This window comes from Carassius gibelio, chromosome B3 (assembly GCF_023724105.1).
Source record: "Carassius gibelio isolate Cgi1373 ecotype wild population from Czech Republic chromosome B3, carGib1.2-hapl.c, whole genome shotgun sequence".
Taxonomy (NCBI): domain Eukaryota; kingdom Metazoa; phylum Chordata; class Actinopteri; order Cypriniformes; family Cyprinidae; genus Carassius; species Carassius gibelio.
In genome coordinates this window covers 49,326,474-49,346,458 of record NC_068398.1, presented here as the reverse complement: position 1 = coordinate 49,346,458, position 19,985 = coordinate 49,326,474, and positions in this window count along the sequence as shown.

The window sequence follows — 19,985 nt, the reverse complement described above, 5'->3', positions numbered from 1 at the left end:
GAATTAAATGCTTTCTCTGAATCTTTAAAGTCTCTCCGGAAGCGATCGTACAGATGCAGGTATATCTGTGCAAGATCAGCTATTCGACACTCCAGTGTGTTCATGATGCTAGTGACTAGGATATGTTGTTCTCCTGGCCATCCTTCATTGAATGAGAAGCAAACTGGGAAATTTAATTAATAATAATAATTTACATGTCAAAGGAAGTGGAGTTTCAGAACACGTCCACCATGTGTAACCGCTAAGGAACTGTTACGAGGCGAACAAGATGAGAGACATGTGGATCCATCTGCAAGGCTTTATTTAAAGACATGGTCATCACAGGCAAGAGTCGGACAATGGCAGACAGGTATATAGAGTAATCCAAAACACAGGCGATTGATCCAGGTGAGGGGTAAACCGTATCCAAACAGGGCAAGATGAGTGGGCTAATCCAAGACAGGTGATATACTCCAGGACAGATAGAAATCATACAGAAATGAGAAATATTGGCTAGGTTCAAGACACAAATGACTAAGGCAAGCAGACAAAAGTTCATGGACAGGATTTGTGACAGGACCAATGGAAGCCCAAAGGTGCTTAGAAGCCAAAATGAACTCACACAGAAAGTTTGCTTTGGTCATCTGTTTTGAACTGGCAAAAATTATCTTTGATTCGGCCTGATTTTGTTCAAAATTCTTTGATAATTTTGAAGTATATTGTGGTCCTTACCCTTCCATATCCTCAGGAGCAAGGTTGGCAATGTCTGCCAGTACTGGTCACCAAAAGAAAAGACTTGCTGTCCATGAAAGGCTAGATAATGAATTCCATGAACACAAGTTGAATTGTCTTAAGGAGCATGAATTGATACTACAAGTAGAACAAGCTGAAGATGGAGAGAGAGATGCAGCAGGCTCAAATGTCTCAATACATGAATCTGAAAGAAATATTCTTTTATTAGGTCAAGGTGGGTGTTATGATGATTTCATAATATATCATACTTTTGACATATATTTTATTTTCTCATTACATGTATAAGGTCTAAGCAGAAGATAGAAAGGTAAATAATGTGAGAATATATATTTAATATGGCATAATGGAAAAGCATTTCTGTATGCAAGTCCTTCTCTGAGGTCTGTTGTAAATTGATTTGTCATCCTCTTCTATTGGGGGATCAGGGCATCCTTGCTGTTTCAGGTTGTTTTGAAGAACAGCTGTTGCAGTGATTACAGTGCAGTATCTTGGTTTGAATTGGAGTGTTTTCCGAAGGCATTGAAAGCAACTTTTCCAAACACCAATCGTGTGCTCTACTAAACCCCTTGTGAGCATGAGCCTGGCTGCAGTGCTGTTGTTCAGCAGTTTCTTCTGCACATACCCACCGTCACCAAACAATGTTACATCATGATCTGCTCTTTCAAACAGAGTATACAGAGATGAGTTGAGGAAAGTTGGTGAATCAAGAGTCAAGAATCAAGACCTTTCCAATGTGCAACAATGTTTGAGAACTATAACTGGCGAGTGCATACACCTTAGAAATGTATAGATTTATATTTATAGATTATATGGTCTTATGTCAAAAATGGTCCTGAATACTCTGTGAATGACTTTATATACTGTTGGTTCACTGACACCACATAGATCCCCAGTTTCTCGATGGAAGGCATCACATGCCAAAAACTTTAAAATAATGAGCACCCAGAGACAAACCATACTAAAAGTGAAATAATTTCCAGTGCATTTACTTCATGCATGCAGAAACAATCTCAAAAATGTATTTAATCAAAATTTTGCAATGGATTATTTCTGTCTGCAAGAACTCGTCTAGCTGGAGGTAAGTTTTGGTTTTCATTGAAAAAGTCAAAGGAATCCACGTGTCCTCCAAATGACATTAATGCGAAGTTAAATCTGCCTCCTCGTAGGTTTCATTTAAACCTCAATTTAATCTTGAAGTACCTCTAGTCTCCCTCCAGGAAATCAGCCTATTAAATTAATGGGTAACACTTTAGAATAAGGTTCCATTAGTTAATGTTAGTTAATGTATTAATTAACATGAACAAACAATGAATAATACATTTATTACTGTATTTATTCATCTTCGTTAATGTTAGTTAATGAAAATACAGTTATTCATTGTTAGTTCATGGTAATTCACAGTGCATTAACTAATGTTAACAAGCACAACTTTTGATTTAAATAATGCATTAGTAAATGTTGAAGTTAACATGAACTAAGACGTATAAAGGCTGTAGAAGGATTGTTCTTGCTTAGTTCATGTTAACGAAAGTAGTTAACTAACATTAACTAATGGAACCTTATTCTAAAGTGTTACCAATTAATGGACTAGACCAATTCTAAGACCATGACAGAGAAAGCTAATTTCTTTTAAACTGGGGTCTCATATTTATAAACGTTGTGTATGCACAGAATGGGCATAGAAACATGCGTAGGAAATGTCCATGCATATATCAGGATAAAATAAACTAAAAATAAACTTGGCGTAAATATGTATGCACTGTATGAACATTCTAGACCATGCGTATGAACTCTTTTTCCTGGAGTGACAACAGTAATTAAGTAAAAAACAATTTTAAACAGTTTTCATGTCGATATACACATTTATATTAAATAATACACTGATACCCCTCGGGACCACGATGACCACAGGTCCGATGACGTGCCGGTGGCGGTAAATCACAACTTAAAACATATTTTCATAAAAACATTAATTGCTAATAAACTTTAGTAATTGTATGAGGTGGCGTGAACACTGATTTTGGATAAAATATTAACACCATCCGAACAGTGAAACCACATAATAAATAACCGATCTACAAACATTTCTAAATTCATGTAAAACACACATTTTTTTAAATCTATTTTATCTGCACTTATATAAAAATTGTTCATCTTTGTTCATGTTAATTTCCACATTTAATAATACTTTATTAAAATCTTGTTAATATTAGTTAATGCACTGAACTAAAATGAACAATGAACAGCTTTATTTCTATTAACTAACATTAACAAAGATGAATAAATACTGTAACAAATGTATTTCTTACTCATTGTTAGTTCATGTTAGTTAATACACTAACGCTTAATAAATGAACCTCATTATAAAGTGTATGAATGTTGTTCTCCCGAGGCATGCTGTCGAGCATCTGAAAAGCCACCGTGTGCAACAGAGAACACTCGTCGACAAACTCTGCTTGATACTCATTTCCGCTTTCGTTTCAGCGCTGGACGCGGTGGGGTATCTGGAGCTGCCTCCTCCATTCTTTCAAATCGACTCTCTGTCAAGAGACCCGCCCTCCTCTGACTCTGATTGGCTGTGAACCTGAAACAAACCAATCAATCCACCGATGGCAGCGAGTATTACCCAATCAGGGGTTCGTCCAGCGAATGTTAAAATCAGTATATCTTTACAATTCTGTTTATATTACTTCATGGATAATTAGAATACAAACAGGATGATAATTTATACATTACGAGCTAGGTATCTCAGGATCTAGGCAAAGTTTAATCTTAAAATAAACCACACAAGACAATACTACTTTATAAATTAAACAAGAATTATTGAGCTACTCTATTACATGGATCTAAAACCTAATGGACACACACACACACACACACACAGTTACTGAAGAGAATGATAACGGATTTGAATGAAGTCCCAGGAGTTAGTTATTCATTAGAGCGCACAAAGAAAATCACAAAAGCAGAGATGTCTTATCTTTACTGCTTAAGATCAATTTGCACTCATTTCAGCAAGAAATTAAGTTTGTTTGTTTTACTTGCATTTGCTGAAAAGAATGGAGATCCGCTTATTGCCTCGTCTAAGGGAAGGGACAAGAATGCTAGTAGCGTTGGAGAAGGTAGTTCAAGCCATGGCGAAGACTGAAGAGCAGCGCAGCGCATTTAAGCGACACGACAGATCACCACCTGTCAAGACACAACAAGACAAGACACACAGAATTAGTTCCAGCATTGGGATTTTATCGGAGCAGATTTGGTCCATCCCAAATCTTCCAATGGGATGCTGTTGCAGAGCTTAGACATGCCCCATACTATTTCTCTTTGTACACTTATTACACATCATGTGACATCGTCACGTGAGATGACCTCCTTCGTGGATCTTTGGTTAATTCCTTAAAAAGTGACATAATATGCACACAATACACAATTTGGACATTTCATTTGCTCTAAGTTTAAGCAAATAATGTGAGCTTTCGTTCAATACCAAACTTTCCAAATTTACACACATTAATAGCACTCAATATAAACCGGTGTTATAAAAACCAAATATAAAACATTGGTTAAAGCACATCAAACAAATATGACTGTGACAAGTGGGGTGGGGCCGAGAGCTGTGGGAATGGAGTGAGTCCGGTGGAGTGAATGGAGATAAGCAACACCTGCGACACCCACCGGTCTCGAGTTCCACGGAGGAGATGGAAGGATACAATAGAGGAGCGACAACAGTAAAGGACGAGAGAGGACCAGGCCTGGGATTTTTTTTCTCTCTTTCTTCAAATAACAACTTTAATTTCAAAATAAACACAACACAGCTCGACAGCCCCTCGCGGACGACTGCCGAGAACAAATAAAAACTAAAACACACAAAATAAATCCCAAAATGGCACTAATGCTGGTGTCCTCAAACGTTAGTCTGGAGACCTACAATGGTTCTCGAAGTCAGAAAAGTCATAACAGTGTTAGAAGAATGCTGTCTGTGGTATATTTCCACTGCAAAACAATAAGAAATGCCGCAAATTGCAAATTTTGAGAAAAGCCGCAGCAAAATCAGTTATTTTGATAAAAAAAATAAAAAATCGTTAAATCCTGGAGGGACTGGCTAAAGCTTTGCAGACCTTAATGGTTACATAGTTGTTTGTATTCGAACATTTACACAAATTTGTGATAATTGTATTATTTAGCCTAATGTTGATTTTCGGTAATAGTAGCTATGATATTGGAAAATGTATTTAATTAAATGGAGGTTGGAGTAGACTAACTTATCTGTTAAATATATAAATTCAGGATTAATAGCTCCAGTCTAGGACACAAGCAGGCAGGACATGGGATCCTGCTCCACCTCTCAAATTGAATAAATATGTGGGTCAGTGGTTCTTAAACTTTTCAGAGTATCCCCTCAGAAAATATTAGGCTCTCCAATTACCAACATTGACATGGCTTGTGATGGGCATAGTGTTATAGACTTACTGTAATGTTTAAGGAGGAACAATGTGACAATGGCAAGACACAGCAGTGTGCAAAAACACAGTTTTTTCATGCACCTGTCAATTTTTAGATTTGGGGCTTTTTGATTAAAATTAAACAAGTATTTTGAAAATTGACTTCATCCAGTGTTCAGATTTTTGTACTAGAAATGTATGCAAATCAGCGCATATTTCATTAAATAATGTATCATTTGCATATTTAAACAACATTTTAGAAAACTTGTAATACAAAAATGTTTTGCAATTAGCAATGTAATTAATCAACTAAGAAAGGTGATAACTATTAGTTATTTTTTATCCTATTCACCAGCTGGGTCTTGCCTTAATCTGAAGGTTTAGCCAAAGATAAATTATAGGGATTTTCTTTAAATGATTTTATTGTATGTTTAATCGTATCCTGAGTACCATCAATAGTGAGCCACAGCTGGAGAACCAATGAACTTTGACAAAACAGTCCTGACAAATCGATCACTGTCAAATGTAGCCCAACACTTGGCTCATGTTTTACTTTAGGTTAATAATGATATAATTATAGACTAAGGTTGTCTAGTAAAGCAATAACCCCTGCGAAGCCTTGTTTTCTGTGAAGCTTTATCCAAAACTATGTACAAAGGCCCATTGTGACATCTTGATTAATCTCTCTGCTTTACTTAAATGTATCATCTTAATTTGTATTATACTGCGTTTACTTCACTACCACCTCCTTTTTAGATTGCTCACACATCAGACTTACTGACTAACTTACTGAGTAATGATCTATGAAGAAGATGTTTCCTTCCTATTCTGTCTTTATTTCTATTCTTACCTCTGTGGGCAGTTTTTGAGTCCAATGACCTTGTTACATTGTGATGCAGTATGTTATTCCATTTGGAAAGATATTTAATTAAAGCCACTACAGTTGCAGCTTGAGGTTGCGCTGGTATTAAAAAATATTTTGAAGGTTGTAAAAAAGGTAGTAAAAGGTATTACATTTAACTTACGAAGTTCTGTATATACCCTGTGAGGTAGGGAGCTATGTCTTTGTGTTTGTGAACACAAAGAGAGAGTTTAAATAACTTTGTTGATGGGGCTGTAAGCAGGGGTCATCTAATGACTGGGCCATACATGTGGTCAACCTATTTTTCAAAGCACTGATGGTTCACAGGTTTGGTTTCTATGAAGGTATCAAATAACAAAACTGAAATAAAATCAGAAAGAAATAGAGGAAAAAGAAAGGCCTTTCCTCATTTAGTTAAAGCTAGGAGATACGACTAAGCTGTTATCACTTGTTTAAAGGAATGTACACTAAGTAGACAGCCTAAAGGCCTTTTTTACCGCCGCGGGTACTGTCACCGCGGCGTCTGTAAAGTGCATTTGCACCTTTTGACCGCTGAGTGGCACTTTAACCGCAACTTATCAAACAAGCGCATCACAGCACATTTTCACAAACAGACGTCAGTTTTGCCTCGCTGTCACTGATGTGTTACATTTGACGGCTTCAGTCATGGAAAATGAAAGAAAAAGACTATAGTTAAAATATTGAATATATTTAAAATGTAATATTCACAGATGAAAGTTTGGTACTTATGAAGTTATGTGCATTTATTCGAACGAATTCAAGCAGGATAAATGTAAAGCCTGTGCCTGAACCTGTGATTATATTTTCTCTAAGCTACATGGTATTAAACCATATTTTAGATGTGATACATTTAAATGTGTGCAGTATTATTTATATTATATGAATTATGTGTTATATTATTCAAAATAAATTGTGGTTTACTTTGCATCGGAGCATTAAAAGTGGAAGCCTATTTTAGGGGGTAGGCTACATGGATTAACATACAATATCAATATTTTCATATATTATGCCTATATTTTAATTTATATTTTAAAATTCCTTTAATAAAACAACTTGCATTTCTGTCATTCGTTACCTGTACTTTATTTTGACAGATAACTTCTTGGGCAAAAGACATTTGTCTGTATACTGATTAAGAAATTGTTGCATGTTTAAACGTGAAGCGCTGTATAATTTCGTTCCCATTATTTATGCCTAATTAGCCTAAAACAAGAAACGAATAAATTAAACCTGCATGATTTAGTTAAATCTTTCATAAATCGAAAGAATGGACGGATTAATAAACCGTCCTCATGATTAATCTCAAGTTCTCTAATTATAAACAACAAATTGCACACAATGTAAAAAAGAGCTTCATTAACTGACAACATAAGTGATTTTAAAGGGAGCCTTCTTTACTTGCTTTTAGCTCGCCCAGGCTCTAAGAATGGTAAACCTGACGTGCTGTCGTGGGTTTTTGAGGCTGAGGCTAGTCCCACCCTCCCGGTGGCCATTTTGCATCCCGAACGGGTTGTGGCTGCGGTCACCTGGGGGGTAGAGTCCAAGGTCCGCGTGGCACAACGCCATGCTTCTGTTCCCACTGGATGCCCAGAGGGTCTGCTCTTTGTACCTGAGTCAGTCCGAACTAGCGTACTTCAGTGGGGCCACTCTTCTAGTCTAGCTTGCCACCCTGGAACAACTCGTACTTGTAGGTTAATCAAGCAGCGATTTTGGTGGCCGTCCGTGGCGCAGGATGCTCGACGGTTTGTGTCGGCCTGTCCGATTTGCACTTCGGGTAAGGGATCTAATCGACCCCCTGCAGGGCTACTTCAGCCATTGTCGGTCCATTCGCGGCCCTGGTCACACATAGCGATGGACTTTGTGACTGGCTTGCCTCCATCTAGGGGCAAGACGGTGGTTCTCACTGTGGTTGACAGGTTCTCAAAGGCGGTCCATTTTATTCCCCTCCCCAAATTGCCGTCAGCGAGGGAGACAGCGACTACGGTCTTAGATCACGTTTTCCGTATTCATGGCCTCCCGGTGAACGTGGTTTCTGACAGAGGTCCCCAGTTTGTGTCTAGGTTTTGGACAGAGTTCTGTCGACAGCTGGGGGCGACTGCGAGCCTATCTTCCGGTTATCACCCGCAGACTAATGGTCAGGCCGAGCGTGCAAACCAAGATTTGGAGAGAGTCCTGCGCTGTGTGGCGTCTGCTGAACCGTCATCTTGGAGTTCCAGGTTGACCATGGTAGAGTATGCGCATAACTCCCTCCCGGTCTCATCTACGGGTTTGTCTCCCTTCCAGTGCTGTTTAGGCTACCAGCCACCTCTATTCCCCTCTCAAGAATCCTATGCCGTTGTTCCCTCCACGCAAGCGATTATTCAGTGATGCCTCCGTACTTGGAGGATCACCAGAGAAGCCCTCACTCGGACTGGCGAGAGGAACAAGGCATCGGCAGACCGTCACCGTACTAAGCCCCCACTTTACGTGTGTGGTCAGAGAGTCTGGTTGTCTACTAAGGACATTAACTTCAGACTGCCCTCACGTAAACTGGGACCCAAATTTGTTGGACCATTTATCATAGCCAAAGTGCTAAGTCCGGTGTCAGTTCGGCTCAAATTACCCCCTCAGTTTAGAAGGATCCACCCGGTTTTCCAAGTTTCTAAAGCCCCTTTCACACTGCCATTCCGGCAAATACAGGGGTAAAGTGTTCCTGTAATTGTTCCCTGGTCGCTAGATTTGGCACTTTCACACTGCCAGTGATGACCCGGTATATGTGCGTGCTTTCACACACAACCCTTGAAGATCCCGTAACGACACGTGACATCAGCGCGTGACGTGTAATGTACGAGTCGACAACGCTTGGCACGTTATACTTTAATTGAAGCAAGCAAACGATCTCTGAGTCAGCGCGGAAAGTGAGGAACTAACTGATCTCTGCTTCATTACAGTTTGCACATATGTTTTCGTCGCGAATGTTGATCTTCCTTCAAAACAGCCGGTAAAAGAGTCGCGCGATAACGCGCGTCATCACTTCGATACGGAATTAGATCTGGCTTTTGTTCACACAGCGCTCGTTCCGGATCGATTACCGCAATGTTACTATGTCCCCGACCCGGGTTCGATTCGGTAATCAATTCCGGGACGTGGTTGCTTTCACACAGAAGGCGACCAGGCAATGTTACGGGAATATTGCGGGTCCGACGTGCAGTGTGAAAGGGGCTTAAGATTAAACCTGCCTTTCGCTCCCCCCTTCAGCCCCTGACCTCTGCCCCTCCGCCTCCTAGGCTCATCGAGGGGTTGCCTGCCTATACTGTACAGCGGCTCATTGATGTTCGGAGTAGGGGTAGAGGTCATCAATATCTGGTAGACTGGGAGGGTTATGGTCCGGAGGAGAGATGCTGGGTTCCGGCTCGCGATAATCTGGATCGCGCTCTCATTGATCAATTTCATCAGCGTCATGGTGAGTCCTCCGGGGACGCCAGGAGGCGTCCCTGAGGTGGGGGGTACTGTCACAGTGCAGGGTGCCGTCTCAGCTTCCCCTGTGGTCTGTGTTGTCCTGTCTGTTCAGTAGCTCGTGGTCTGGGCAATCAGCGCTGATCATGGCGGGGTTGATCACGAGCTGATTCTTCCCCACCTGTCGCTCGTTCCCCCACTCCCTTATATGTCTCTGCTTTTCTGTCTGTGGTCGTGAGTAGATTGTTTTGTCTTTGCCCATGTTTTGCATTATTCTCATTATCAGTCTCACCCTCTGTTCTTGTGTCAAAGGATGCGTAATTCGGAGATCCGGCCAGCTCGGAGATCTCTGTGTGCACCAGAGCATTTCATTGTTGTTTATGTTATTTTGTGTTTTGTGGCGAGAATAAAGATTCTCCTTTTTCTTTACTCTGCATCTGAGTCCTCTGTCCAGTACGCACCCGTGACAAGAATATAGAATTCTAATGGATAAACTTAATTGCAGTATTTAATAATATAGGCTTAGCTATAAACAAACAAAAAATTATAATAATTTAAAGCTAAGCATAATGTAAGGTTGGGCTTTCTCATTCTCTCACTCATGAGAAATCCGTTTCCATATTCGTGATGTTGCTCATTTGAAGCTTAACTATTATTCATGAGGTAAAATAGACTTTGTTGTTCATGCATGTTTCAGTATCGATGTAAAAAAATCATAATTAACAATATGTGGAGTAAGTGGATTGCTGCTAACGCTGAATGTCTGGTGAATGACTGCTGTTTCCAGTGAATATGTGCACGAGACACCAGCTCGATCAAACAGCAGAAACAAAAAATACTCAATTTTGGTCACACATAAGGCATAATTAAAAAATGCAAAGTGTTAGTTGTTTGAAAAAAATCAATAAAAACAGAGTTAATAATAATTATTGCTAAATGCTGGACCGTTCCCATTTCGCTCTGCATATGGAACGTGAATATTTTTTTAAAACCAAGAATTAACCGAAATGAAAATGAAATGAAAACATTTAGCTTTTTATCCATATATATATATATATATATATATATATATATATATATATATATATATATATATATAGAGATGGATAGATAGATAGATAGGCCTTATATTTATCTACTGTTTAATAACAATAGCGTGCATATGATCCTTTGTGTAAAGGTCTACTTTTAATTTTTGATGAGTAGACTGTAGCCTAAGACTATCTTACGTTTTAAAATTAACTCACTGTAAATGTTTGAATATTTTTTAAAGAAATTACAATGTTATATCATAATGTTATTGTTGTTTTACTTCTTCCTTTTATTTCATTTTACAATTACATTCATTTCACAATCCGTCCCTTTGCGCCACCTGGTGGTAGTTTCGCAAATGATTTTAACACGCGACTGAATTACAGTGGTACACGCGGCGGTAAAGCCCAATTAGGCTGTCTACCAACTGTAGCATGGTCATGAAACCTAGGGAGACTGTTAGCTGTGCTAGCAGGGACACATCAAACACCTCAAGGTAATCAACAGAAATAATATGAAGTGTTTCTCGTCTGCTCAGGGGCCTGGTGTAAGAAGGGTTTTAGAAGAGACAGGCCACTAAAACCTGTACAATTCATTAAGGTGACAACAGTTGCTAGAACTTATCTAACCTATACTGAGAGGGAAGATGTGTCACAATGCTGAAGGAGAGAGAGGACTCAATTTTGAAGGCAGACAATGTCTTTAATTAATCTTCACAGGGTGAAATAACTCAGGCTGTCTGTCGCAAGGCAACTTTTCAAACAGAAATGTCTTTCAAATAACCCTCTAGGCGCCAAAGTAGAGTTTACTCGACAAGATGTGGCACTGAATAAAATGGCCGATCTTGTCAAATAGGGTGTAAAATTTCACTTTACACCCTATTAAAATAGGGTGCACCAGATGGCAGACATGTAATACTTCATCTCTGACTCAAAAAAAACACCATGCTTCTATACAAAATCTTCGAGCTAGAGCGCATTGAATCAGTGCGAACAAAAGCGGAGCTAGTGTGAGAGTGAGCCATTTTATCAGAGCAATATTGTCAACGTCAGCGAGTATTGGCATTAGATTATTATTATTATTATTATTATCTAATGGCATCAATAAAGCTTACCCGCGATGAAGTGTTGGGACTTCTATTCGCGGACCCTGATTCTGAAGGGGAATATCTGCATTCAGAAGAAGACTGTGATTCTGAAAGTGAAAGTATAGCCCTACACCAAGCACAAATGTAGATGGTCCATGTGCCCAATGTAGATGGTCCTTTGCCCAATGTCAGTGGTGGGAACGATGTTTCCCGGGGTCAGAGAGTTCATCGTGAATTTAGCAGTCGTGTTAGTGTTGCGGGGAACGAGGCGGGAGATTTTTACCGCGCTAGACATGTAGCTTTGTCTTCTGACCGTGTGCCTCTCCGCAATCGCGGCGACAGTATTGTGATGGAGACTTTGTCTAATGCCACTGAGTATGTTTGACGAGGTTGAAGTATTCACTGGACAGTTAGGGGGCAACATGGAGGCAGGGTGGGGAGTCGCAATGACACTGACAGTAGTCCGAGCTGTGCACACTCGGCGCCCGCGAGGCAGATCTGGCTGCGCTGCTCGTAGCAGGAGCAGAGGCGGTGTGACATTGGTCATAGCTTTTGAACTAAACGGGTCTTGTCTACTTGTGTTTATGTGTCATATGAATAATATATGTGCCTCATACATGGAATCAGAGTCCCTGCAGTATGTCATAAATTGAAAATCTCTACAACAAAAAGCCACCCGCTACATGCATTCAGTTTGTTTCTACCATTTATAAGTAATGATTTACACAGTTTGTTTATTACTTACTATTTACCTGAGCATTCAGTATTTTTGCAATATAGCACACAGAAGGTGAGGGACATTTTGGGGGGAAATAAGTGCTGCATTTGATCATTTAAATGTGACTTTTCATGAAAATTCTATAATTCAAGATGGCCGCCACCATATGACGTCATAATATGCAAATTAGATGGGAAAATGTAATCCCTACATAAACATTGGGTCATCCTTAATATTTCTATAATTTACAAAAAGTCTCTATTTTTTATCAATTTTAAGATATAGCTTTTTGAAATTAAGAAAAAAACTCTGGTGCCTAAAGGGTTAATCTAAGGAGGTTCGTCAGTCTGCCAGTTATTGAGGTTCCCGGGAGAGCAGAGAACGGGTCCGGGTGAGCGGATGGGGATAGCCAGTGACAGTCAACTCATGTCAGTGGGAGGCTGGGTAAAAGAGAGGTTAGCGAGGGTTCAATGCACACCACATGACACGATAAGGTAGGGGAGAAGAGCCAGGATCAGGAGTGTATGCGAGCATAAGGAAATACTCTGGCAGAGAAAAAAGGAGAGAGAATGCTAGAAATAGACGGTCTACAGACCAGAATCTAGAGCGAATGGAAGCGATGGTGCCATGGAAGCGAGGGGTGATGGAGTGAGCTAATGCCCTAACACCAATGTGAGCGAATAGTTTAGAGGAGTGCCCCCATTGAAGTACGCCGAGCCGCGCAGAGGGTGGAATGAATAAACGGTCTCTCAGGCAAGAGCGAGGGGTGATGGAGTGAGCTAATGCGCGTTTAACAAGACATTCTATTCCCCAAACATCTGCGCCCACTACCATGCCCTGAGGAAGAATCTCCTCCCTAACAGGAGTGACCTCGGGAGGAGCGAACTGCCGTGAGAGCGCGTCTGGCTTCATGTTCTTAGAGCCGGGTTGGTAGGAAATGGTTAAATCAAAGCACGCAAAGCCTGACCAGCGTTAAGTCTCTGAGCTGTGCGAATGTACTCCAAATTCCTGTGATCGGTCCAGACCAAGAACGGCACAGAGGCACCCACTAACCAGTGTCGCCATTCTCTGATGGCCAATAACTCCAGGATCAGGAGCGTATGCGAGCATAAAGGAAATACTCTGCAGGAGAACAAAGGAGAGAGAAGGCTAGAAATAGACGGTCTAATCAGAAAAGGAGGTGCAGGTGTAGAGAGAAGAGAAAGGGGAGAATGAGATGAGTGGAAGTGTGTGAAGGAGACTAACCAGAAGAGGGAGACAGAGACAAGGGGATACCTGGTTCATGACAAGATGGTGATGGTCAAATAACTAAAATAAGGAAAAGGTAAAATAAAAATGTCCTAATAGCTTTAGAAAACCAAAAGGAATATTAAAAATACACAAAAGTCAAAATAAAAATAACATAAATAGAACCAACATATGTGAGAAGGGACAAACCTGAGTCTAAACGGGTGATAGCACAAACAGGAAGTTAAACCAAGAATGAGAGGGAGAGAGAGAGAAGCTGTGTCCCAAAGTTGCCCAAAGTCCACGGACTTCGAAGACCAGGCCTCCAAAGTGCACGAAGGGCCCTCCGAAGTGCGTGAGATGCTCCACCTTCGCTGGATTTCCTAGTTCCGCCACCAGGTGTTTCTGATTAGCGCTCTGTCGCATAGCAACGGTGAGGAGAGCTGGCATCCTGGCACATTTATAAAAGTTATGGAGACAGCATTATTAATATTTGTTTTTATATTTTATGTTTTAATGGAGGAGATGGGGGGAATGTTGACTGATATCTTACTAAGGTGCGCTTTTAAAATAGTTTATCGTCTTGACCATGGTGAACTTATTTAGAAAGGTTTAGGCAGTTACGTAACTATAAAGATAAAACTGAGTAAATGAAAACAAATGGAGCACTTTTGTTCAGCTCAATGTTCAGTGGCAGCTCTGACATCTGAACAGTGGTCTGTATGGCCAGTCTGAGTCCTTCAGATTTAGCCTCTGATATGGTTTGCAGATGTTAGCAACAATTTGTTAATTTTCTGACAATAAATGTTAGTTTCATTTTCAAAATGACCAGTGGGGGACTTTAACAAAGCACATTCGTTAAGTATTCAGTACAAATGCGAAGCGGGTTACTATGTGGTTTTTTTTCTCACAGGACAGCAGCACTATATAATAATATGGTCTTTTGATGCATTGTTGTACATTAAACTACCCAGCAGTATATTAAGTAGGCAACTTTAAATGTAATAAACTTGAACAAATTCAGAAGTAAAATGCAACATACACAGTTCTGCAGCAGTAACATTAGTGTCATGACATTCAGCCAAGTATGGTGACCCATACTCAGAATTCGTCTTCTGCATTTAACCCATCCAGAGTGCACATGCACAGCAGTGAACACACACACACACACACTGTGAACATACACCCGGAGCAGTGGGCAGCCATTTATGCTGCGGCGCTCGGGGAGCAGTTTGGGGTTCTTTGTGCAGTTGAGCTCAGGGGCCCCCAAGTCGTGTTATTGTCAGCCGTTGATTCCAACCCACAACCCTAGGGTTAGGAGTCAACCTCTCTAACCATTAAGCCACGACTTCCCCATACAAAACCATTCTGATAAATTATTTTTTTCAGAACAATACATACTTTCACTTTTACTCTTCATGCCTTAAATATATTACAGTATGCAAGATAATACTTTCACTTAATAGGACTGAAATTAAAATTCAATAATTTACTCACTCTCAAGTTCCTTTATACAAACCTTTCTTTGTTCTGCTGTGGACAAAGATATTTGGAACAGTGTTTGTAACCAAGCAGATCTTGCCCCCATTGATTACCATATGGAGAAAAAAAATACAATGGTTGTTAATGGGGGTTAAAATGATTACTGAATTAAAATCTTTGGGTGAACTATCCCTTTAACTAAAGTTCTAAATATTACTAGTACATTTCCTCAATGTGTTATTAGTAGTTACTAAAAGTAGTGTCCTAAAGTAGCCTAACCTGATTTTACCAAGTGAGACATGTTCCTGGGACAACATCGTTGTTGACCCTGGAACAACATTGTGATTAACCAATCAGATTTGAAGAACCAGTTTATAGATTTTGTGAAGTTTATGCTTAAAATCAGTGTTTGGTGCTTGTACATCAGTGTCATTCATCTATCATTTCCTCTGATTTTAGGGATTACTCATGGTTAAGGTTAGGTTTAGGTGTAGGGATATGGTTAAGAATATATTTTTGGAGTAAAATGTTGTTCCAGGGTCAACAAAATATGTTGACCTAGGAACACATCGGACTTGGCAAAATCAGGACGTGCCCTAAAGTATCTCAATATTTCTTCTACTATTTACTTTCTAAACTATTTATTTTTTCCTTCTGCCCCTAAATCAGACCAGATCCCCTGTACTGCAGGATAACCCTTAATGTCCCAGTGCTGGAAAGGTTTTTCAATGATGGTGACACACCTTGTACAGGAGGCCCTGACAGTGCTACTAGATCTTCTGAAAAGACAACGGCAACATGGATGGGGTGCTACAATTGAGACCCTGGTGTTTCTATTCTGGCTGGCATGTGGTACATCATACAGAGTGGTCTCCAGAGTGTTTGACATGCCTCGTTCCACTGTCCACCGCACCCTCCTCCAGGGCACTTTATCCTGACAGATGGAGGTTACCCATGCCTCCGACAGCCATTCCCCCTCATAAATCAATCAATCAATCACCTTTATTTATATAGTGCTTTAAACAAAATACATTGCGTCAAAGCACTGAACAACATTCATTTGGAAAACAGTGTCTCAATAATGCAAAATGATAGTTAAGGCAGTTCATCATTGAATTCAGTGATGTCATCTCTGTTCAGTTAAATAGTGTCTGTGCATTTATTTGCAATCAAGTCAATGATATCGCTGTAGGTGAAGTGACCCCAACTAAGCAAGCCAGAGGCGACAGCGGCAAGGAACCGAAACTCCATCGGTGACAGAATGGAGAAAAAAATCTTGGGAGGCTCAGTTGGGGGGCCAGTTCTACTCTGACCAGACGAAACCAGTAGTTCAATTCCAGGCTGCAGCAAAGTCAGATTGTGCAGAAGAATCATCTGTTTCCTGTGGTCTTGTCCCGGTGGTCGTCTGAGACAAGGTTTTTACAGGGGATCTGTATCTGGGGCTCTAGTTGTCCTGGTCTCCACCGTCTTTCTGGGCACTAGAGGTCCTTTCTAGGTGCTGATCCACCATCTGGTCTGGATACGTACTGGATCCGGGCGACTGCAGTGACCCTGTGATCTGGATACAGACTGGATCTGGTGGCCACGGTGACCTCGGAACAAGAGAGAAACAGACAAATATTAGCGTAGATGCCATTCTTCTAATTCTTCTCTCCGGTTTACCTAATTAATGCAGCCTAAAAATCCTTTAATGGATTTGGATATTAAAAGCATGTTAGTATGTTATGTGTATGCCAGGTTAAAGAGATGGGTCTTTAATCTAGATTTAAACTGCAAGAGTGTGTCTGCCTCCCGAACAATGTTAGGTAGGTTATTCCAGAGTTTAGGCGCCAAATAGGAAAAGGATCTGCCGCCCGCAGTTGATTTTGATATTCTATTATCAAATTGCCTGAGTTATGAGAACGTAGCGGACGTAGAGGAGTATAATGTAAAAGGAGCTCATTCAAATACTGAGGTGCTAAACCATTCAGGGCTTTATAAGTAATAAGCAATATTTTAAAATCTATACGGTGTTTGATAGGGAGCCAGTGCAGTGTTGACAGGACCGGGCTAATATGGTCATACTTCCTGGTTCTAGTAAGAACTCTTGCTGCTGCATTTTGGACTAGCTGTAGTTTGTTTACTAAGCGTGCAGAACAACCACCCAATAAAGCATTACAATAGTCTAACCTTGAGGTCAGAAATGCATGGATTAACATTTCTGCATTTGACATTGAGAGCATAGGCCGTAATTTAGATATATTTTTGAGATGGAAAAATGCAGTTTTACAAATGCTAGAAACGTGACTTTCTAAGGAAAGATTGCGATCAAGTAGCACACCTAGGTTCCTAACTGATGACGAAGAATTGACAGAGCAGCCATCAAGTCTTAGACAGTGTTCTAGGTTATTACAAGCAGAGTTTTTAGGCCCAATGATTAACACCTCTGTTTTTTCTGAATTTAGCAGTAAGAAATTACTCGTCATCCAATTTTTTATATCGACTATGCATCCCATTAGTTTTTCAAATTGGTGTGTTTCACCGGGCTGCGAGGAAATATAGAGCTGAGTATCATCAGCATAACAGTGAAAGCTAACACCATGTTTCCTGATGATATCTCCCAAGGGTAACATATAAAGCGTCAAGAGTACCGGCCCTTGTACTGAGCCTTGAGGTACTCCATACTGCACCTGTGATCAATATGATACATCTTAATTCACTGCTAAGAACTGATGGCGGTCATATAAGTATGATTTAAACCATGCTAATGCACTTCCACTGATGCCAACAAAGTGTTCAAGCCTATGCAAAAGAATGCTGTGGTCAAAGGTGTCAAACGCAGCACTAAGATCCAATAAAACTAATAGAGAGAAACACACACGATCAGATGATAAGAGCAGATCATTTGTAACTATAAGGAGAGCAGTTTCAGTACTATGATATGGTCTAAATCCTGACTGGAAATCCTCACTAATACCATTTTTCTCTAAGAAGGAATATAATTGTGAGAATACCACTTTTTCTAGTATCTTGGAAAGAAAGGGAGATTCGAGATTGGTCTATAATTAACAAGTTCTTTGGGGTCAAATTGTGTTTTTTTTTTTTTTTTTTTATGTCACTGTCTGATGTGATACTGTAGCTGACGGCTGAATGGTTGCAATTCTATCTCTAATAGTATCGATTTTAGAAGTAAAGTAGTTCATAAATCACTCCCTACAAGAGACCAGTACAAGGAGTGAGAGCACAAAGCTTTAACATCATTCTAGGGCACGCGCCATTATAGAGCGTGCTTTTGGGATGATGAAGTCCAGATTCAGGGCCATCTTCCTGCAAGCGCTGGAGGTTCACCACACCTTTGTACCTCACATAAGTGAATTGCAAAGACATTTAAAAAATTCTGTAAAAGAATAAACAGATTTATTTTTCTGAAGATGTACTTTTGTTCCCTTTTTATTTTTTTTACTATTTCAGGTCATAACAGCCTGTGCCATCCTCCATAACATCTGCCTTGGGGTTGGTGACATCATGGCCCTGGAGGATGAGCATGAGGAGGAGATGAGGGGGAGCATTCTTTTTGGAGAAATGTTTTGTTCTGTTTTATATGCTCTATTTCTATGTTGGTTTTCTGAAGATAAACCCAAGTCATGTTATGTAGTTTCATTAATGTTTTAAATTATTTGTTTTAAATGTAGCAATTTAATTTAAGACATATGTGGTGTAAGAATTATAAGTTGCAACAGTCTACTGGAGAGTCCTTTTATTTACACAAGAAAAAACAAAAACAACTAATCTATTTTAATTTTTTTTACTCACAAAAAAATTTATTGGACAGAAATTAGAACATTTCGTTGGCAAACAGACTTAAAATAGGTGTTGTCTTCTTGAGAAAATGGTTATTTTATTTGTAATATATATATACATTTTCTCAAGAAGACCAAACAGTCGGTTCATTCGCTCTCTGCTCTCTTGGGCTCTTCTCTCCTCCGTCTCCTTCTGTAACCTCATGTCTTCTCTGAGAAGCTCCAGCAGCTCATCATCACGGCCCTGTTTTCTTTTCGCTGGTGTTGTTGATGGCTCCTCATCTTCACGATCACCCACCGCTGAACTTGGCGCTGCCGTTTCCTCAGGGATGGAGGCAATAAGGACGGGGGTTGTTTGAGGGCCTCTGTCCTAACACCTCATCCATGAGGACAAATAAGGGTCAAGTTTCAGCAGTGGGTTTCCCACTCACCCCCTCACCGGTCCCAGGACACTTGCAATCCTAAGGCAAAATAAATAAACCATGAATTTCATGAAAATGATGAATTTCAGTAAATGTGTATATTAATTTACTTTTTTTTTTTTTTTGGCCTGCAGGCGAGTAACCTTCCCCAGCAGGCCCATTTTTTCCAGAATTGTCCTAAATGAAGTGCTCAAGTTTGGTTCAAATGTGTACACATCTTGCATGAGAGCAATACATAAACACAAATTGAAAGACTACTGCCTTCTATACTCATTGCCATATTGTTTGTAGGCTTTGTCTAGGGTGGCAGCTAATGGTTATAATAAACAAGAGAGCCTGGTGGAAAAATTGCAAAGGAAGTCATGGCCTTACCTCCAAGCCACGCTGGGCGAGTTTTTGGCCCCCGTGAATAAATGGTCATTCTGACCCCTTAATTTAATTAATTGAGCTGTTTGCTCGTTGCTCCCTAAAAAGCAATTGAAATATTAGAAGTTTTGCCTCAAACTACCTAACAAATGAGTGCTCAGTGGTACAAATGTTATTTTAAGTTCACATTTTGTAGGAAAACCTCCACCTTTTCACTCTTATTTTGCTGGATTTTTATTTATTTATTGATACTTACATTTAAATGTGAATTCATCTGTAGAAGCCACTGATGTCTCACCTGCCATGTTGTTTGAATATTAATTCCGTCATCACCTGTGCTCAATTTATTCTGGGATGTGTAGGGTGCGAAGTGTTCATCA